Below are 6,072 nucleotides of genomic sequence, written 5' to 3'. Positions count from 1 at the left end.
AACCAGTCGACTCAATAGCAATAAAAAAAAAACACGTTTAGCCCTCCCTTTTGCCTCGAAAGTCCTTCTTTGCATATAACCGACGCCCTGTTTGTAATTGGCATCACTCGGACTGTTCAAGTACTTCTCCTTGGACTTGCGTGCCGGCACAAATTTGCAGTCCCAGAAATCTCCCTTGGTCTCCACGTCCGACGTGACGCCAGGCCGAACCACAGGCGATGAGCTCTGCCTCCGTTTGGAACCTCATTGCGTCGTTCCAGGCTCACATGTTGCCTCCTCCAGGCTCCTTTCTCGCACTTGAGCTGTGGGTCCGTGGCTCGTTGGGAGTGGGGTCCTGGAGTTTTCCCCCTCCCAGCCACGAGGACCGCTTCTTCTTCTTGAAGTGGCGCTCGTCGCGCTTCCCTGGACGCTTTTTGCAGGGAGCGTCGCTGCCAGATCCTACAACGCTGATCCGGCGCTGCCTTTTTCGTTTCGGTCACGGTCGCTTGCTCCTGATGGCCTCCAAATTCTCGGTCGCAGATCCATCATGCCGCGAATAAGACGATGTCCTCAGGGGCACTGGTGTCCGGTCTGCTTTGTCCAGCCTGGGCTCCTTCGTGTCCCTGGAGGGTCCCTTGCCCGCGCAGCCGCCGCCGGTTGTAGGTCCCTTGGGTTGGCCGACTTCGGGTTTCCCGTCCTCCAACCTCAATGACGACTCGCTGCCGGACGTGCACTCGTCGTTGTCCTCCTTGCACCTGGACTCCGTGAATGGTCTGGAGTCCGGGCTCCGCAACCGCACCAGGCAGGACTGATTTATCTCGTCGAAGGAAGTCTCGACCACCTCCCTTCTGGTCGGCCGCTTGGACTCCTGCGATGGCGCCGTCGGCTTGATCCCAAAGCCGCACGGGTGCCGATCCGAGCGGTCAGGATCCTGGCTTGATTGCTGGAACGCTTTCTCCGGCATCTCGGCACTGCTCACCATGAGCTGGCTGGACTTCCCCGGCGTCGTCTCCGTCTTTGCGTCGCCTTCGTCATCCGGGAAGTCGCCTCCAGACGCCTGAGGATTCTTCTCTTCTTTTTCCCGCCGCTTGGGCGATGGGTCGGTCTCGTGCGGAATGGCGTCAATCTTGCGTGAAACAGAGTCGGTCTTGCGTGAAACAGCGTCGGTCGCGTCGGAGGAAACATGCTGGTTTACAGTCACCTCGGTGTCCCCAGCTCCCATTTTCCTCTTTTCCTGACACACCACTTCTGTTGCTGCTTCCACGTCACTTTTACCGTCCCGCCGCTCGGAGTTCGGGTCGGGCTTGCCAAGAACGGCGACGGTAGTGTCGGGAGAAAGACAATAATTTTCGGTCATCTCTGTGCCCCAGCTCCCACTTTCTCCTTTCCCTGACACACCTTTTCTGTCACCCCTTCAACGCCTGTTGCCGCCCGACAAAGAGTCTCCAACTCCCGCAAATTCTTCGCGAGCTCGAGCTGCTCGAACTCGTAGTCGAGCCGCTCCATTTCGCGCTTGTACTCGCGTTTCTCGAGTTCCCATCTCGCCGTTTCGAGAGCCTGCTCGTCGGCCCGCGTTCTGCGTTCCTCCCGCTCCCTTCCGCGAACCTCCTCCAGAGCCTCTGTGAACCCCTCAATGCTGACGTCTTCGGCCTGAAGGAGTTCTAGAATGTGCGGTTTTCTTTTTCTCTGCCCCAAATCTATTCCCAATTCGGTACAGACCTGTACCAAATCGTACCAGCGGAATGCCTCGAGACTCATGATCTAGCTGTGTTGGCCCTCTTTCTCACAAAATTCTCGCGTCAGAACGGTCACACAGTCCTTCTGACAACGACTATCTCCAACTCCCACAGGAAAAACTTAGAGGTAATGGGTCTGGCAGATTGAGAAAGAAAGGGTCGGGCACTCACCCACACAAGAAGTCATGGTCCGGCGAAGTCGATCCCGCCGCTGCCATCCAGTTGTTGGCACAGCGTGGTTGTCCGGGGACTCTGGGTACGGCAGGGAGCCGAGCCAGGGCATGTGGAGGCCGGACTCGGGAAGGACCAGGGAGCAGGAGGGGTGTCTCTTATAAAATATAACTCTTTATACATACATATGAACAGGTTACATCAACTCAAGAACACTTGAGAACACTAGAGAACACACAGTAGCAGCCGCCTGCTGCTCATTTTATAAGGTCCCCTTTCCCTACATCCCTAGTAGGGAATCCCCAGGGTTCATTGTTCGTAACGTCCAGGCGCGCCATCTCCGTCTCTCTCGCACTGCAATACACGCGTTTACACTGAAGGGCAGACGTCCTTGGTCACAGTGTCGCCTGTCAATCTCGTTGGTCACCGGCGCCATCGCGGCCCGGACGGGCAAAGATTCCTAATTGCAGGCGTCTTGATCTCCGTGCGTAAAGGGGATAATCCCATCGAAGCTCGAAGCTGGGGGAGGACGCAAAGCTCTCTCCTTTGTCGAGGGCATTCCACGGCTGCCGAGGCGCCGCGCGTCGAGGCCAGATCGAAGAAAAAATAGAGCACTTTGGAATTACAACAGGTATGAGGTGGTGAGAGAGATTTGGAAAGGGGTCATGGTGCCTGGCTTGACTTTTGGAAACGCAGTGCTGTGCATGAAATCCGAAGTGCATGCGAGACTAGAAATAAAACAGCGCGGAGTAGGTAGACTGGCTTTGGGGGCACATTGCAAAACGCCAAACCAGGGAGTACAAGGAGACATGGGATGGGCATCATTTGAGAGCAGGGAAGCGGTGAGCAAGGTAGAATTTGAGGATAGGTTGAGGCAAATGGACGGGGAGCAATGGGCACGAAAGGTTTTCAGCTATTTATACATGAGGAGTGTAGACACAAAGTGGAGACAGCGCACTAGGAAATTAAGAGGAAAGTTTTTGGGCTATAGCGAAGATACGGAAGAGCAAGTCTCAGTTAAGAAGAAAGTTAAGGCCACAGAAAGAGATTGGTGGCTAGAGGGAATGCAGACAAAGACGGCTCTGGAAAGCTATAGATTAAACAAAAGAGTTATTGCCAAAGAAAGCATTTATGACAATTCTAGGGGAAGCTCATTGCTGTTTGAGGCAAGAACGGGTGTTCTGCGAACCAGAACATACAGGGTGAAGTACCAGGAAATTGATACAGTGTGCACTGCTTGTGGAGAGGAGGACGAGACGGCTGAGCACTTGATACTCTACTGTAAAGGGCTTCACCCTATGCCTACCGAAGACAACATAGATTTAATAAAGTCATTGGGTTTTAGAGACAGCGAAGGGAGAGTGGATTTCAAGACTGTAGAGATTACCAAGCAAAGATTAAGTGAATGGTGGCAGAAATCGAGAGAAAACTAGGTATTTTCTTATCCACTGATGGCAAGGGGGTTTCATAGCCTCACTTTCTTTGCACTGCGGAGTGAATATAGATTTCACATTTAAATATTCTAAGCTTAAATGGTAAAACAAAATGGCTAGGTGGCGTAAGCTACCGCCCGATCTAAAGGGCTCAGCCGTATTCATCCATCCATCCGAAGCAGGAAGGAGAGGGCCCGGAAAGTAAAGCCCGATGACACTGGCGTGGGTCAGCCCGATGATCCCACGGAGAAGGTCTCGTCGTCCCTGCAAACCAAGGTGCGTTGGCGACTCCAGGGCGCCTCTTGCTCTGTCTCCGGGCGCAGCTGACCGTAGCCACCTTTTGTTGGGCGCGAAGATATGGTTCTGCCTAGGGATGTCGCGAACCACCCTAGGTTCGATTTCGAAAGGTTTCGATATTTGCGAAGCGAACTGAGGTTCGATTTCGAAAAATTTCGATATTTTCGTACCGACCGAGGTTCGATTTCGAAAAATTCGCAACTTTTGTCCACAGCGGAGTTTCGAATTCGAAAATTTCGAAGCTTTCACGGTTTCTGAAGTTTCGAATTCGAATATTTCGAATATTTTTTTACTTCAGGTTCGATAAATTCGAAGATTTCGAAATTCTTTGTAAAAAAAATTCGAAAACTTCGAACGCTTCGAATTTTTATAGACATAAAGTTCGAACAATTCGAAGATTTCGAATTTTTTTTGGCATAAAGTTCGAAAAGTTCGAAAGTTTCGATTCTCTTTTAACGCTAAATTCAAAAAAAAAAAAAACCTTCGAAGATTTTGAATTTTTTTCTAATCCAAGTTTTCAAAGTTTGAAGTCTGATTTTCAAGTTTTTCTACAGTTTCAGTTTCAAATAACGTTTTCACGACTCACTGGTTTTCACAAAATCAAGTTTAGAAAAGCTAGGGTGTGATATCTAGATTCTGCGAAGTTGGTCAGGCAATTAAATGAGACACGAGTGTCCCGGACGTGCTAGAACATTTGCCAGTGCAGAATTGTGACCGCCAGCCCCGGGGGATGGGGGGAGGGGGGGGGGGGGTCTTTAACCTGCATCACGCAGTAGTGATCACACGAACAGACTGTTTTACGAGACTCATCCAGTTCGAAACGGCCAGGGGCGAGCAGGAGGTTGAGGCTCAGAAAAACCTTGAAGCGGCCTGGCAAACTACCTCGCCACCCCTTGCACGCTGGTAGTAATCCGATCCGGTGAAGTTTATAATTGTCCTGGAGGTTTATTTTCTGGGACGGAGGAATCGCCTCGCAAAAAGCACAAAAGCCGACACAACTCGAGGTCGAGGAGCGTTCTACCATACAAGTGGCGTCAGAAGAGGAAAAACGGGGGGAAAGAGGGTAGCGGGAAGGGGGGGGGGGGGGGGGGGGGGGGCTTCAGCCTCTTTTCCCCCCTTGCAGGTATTTCGGACTGTTAAAGAAAACAATACGGGGAAAGAGGGCGTGGTCGAGCTTATTTTAATCTGAAATTATTTATGCATATGTATAGCTACTGTCGCTCTTCACTGCATAAAAAGTTGCGTAGATGGTCACTGTTAGAAACTCGTTGTCAGAAGGCACTGCTCGTCACATGCTTGGTGGTTCGGAAGTTCAAAGCTATGTCTTTTCGACCTAAACACCTGTGCCGATAGTAACAAAAGAAAAAAAAAAAAAAGAATAAATGCGGGAATAAAAAGCAGGAGAAAAAAAAAAACTATCAAGAATTCGTCGGGAGTGTTTTTTTTTTTTTTGCATATTCAGAGGTTCAGAACTTTGAAACAAGTTTCTTTTATTAAAATGTGTACAGGCTAAAAGAAACACGTCCCAGGAACGTGAAGCGAAAAAAAAAACGTTTTCTTTTAATGACGTGCTGAACTTGAACACTACTAGAAATCTTCTGCAATGAGTTAATTTATTCCTTAACGTGAAAAAACAATAAATATATTATTTTGTATTCTGCAGATGGCAATGATATGTACTGTCTGTGGTGTTAATTTAAATGCGATACCTCAAACAACTTAGACGAAAATAAATATCACGTTTAGGTCATAATTGCATGCAGATACATGTGTGGATATTTCCTCGAAACTCACGTTGAATAACAATAATCACATCTTAAGACGGCACTTACCTAGGCTATACATAGATCATTCTTAAAAAATTATAACATATCTACCATAAATAGCTCCGGCTGCAGCGTGCTTCAAATCTGGCACAAACGATAATCGTCAAAAACCCGTCGTCCGTCCTCGCCCCTTCGGGGATTTATTTCTTTAAACCTAAGCATGCCAGAACATTGAAATAAATGACATTGTCTTTCGTAAGAAACGCAGCACCGCGTATAAAAGTTCGAGAAAAAAAAATTACGAATGTACCCCACTACTTGAAATCAAATGAAACCGTCCGCCGGTCTTTCGAAGTTCGACGAACGTCGAACTTTTACCCTAAAAGTTCGAAGTTCGTCGAACTTCTGACTTTTCAGAATTCGAAAGTTCGAAACTTTTCGAATTTTCTTGATAAATAAGTTCGAAAGTTCGAAATTAATCGAATTTGTTGGTCAGTCAAGTTCGAAAGTTCGACAAGCATCGAACCTTGCAGGGCAATAAATTCGAAAGTTCGAAAAATATCGAATTTTTTAGCGTAATAAGTTCGACGGTTCGAAAAGCGTCGAACTTCTTAGCTTAACAAGTTCGAAAATTCGACCTTCGTCGAATTTTACGATATAGACAATTCGAAAAATCGAAATCTTTCGAAC

Source organism: Ixodes scapularis, unplaced genomic scaffold (genome assembly GCF_016920785.2).
Source record: "Ixodes scapularis isolate PalLabHiFi unplaced genomic scaffold, ASM1692078v2 PGA_scaffold10__122_contigs__length_95168666, whole genome shotgun sequence".
NCBI lineage: Eukaryota > Metazoa > Arthropoda > Arachnida > Ixodida > Ixodidae > Ixodes > Ixodes scapularis.
Note: the sequence above shows the minus strand (reverse complement) of the source record.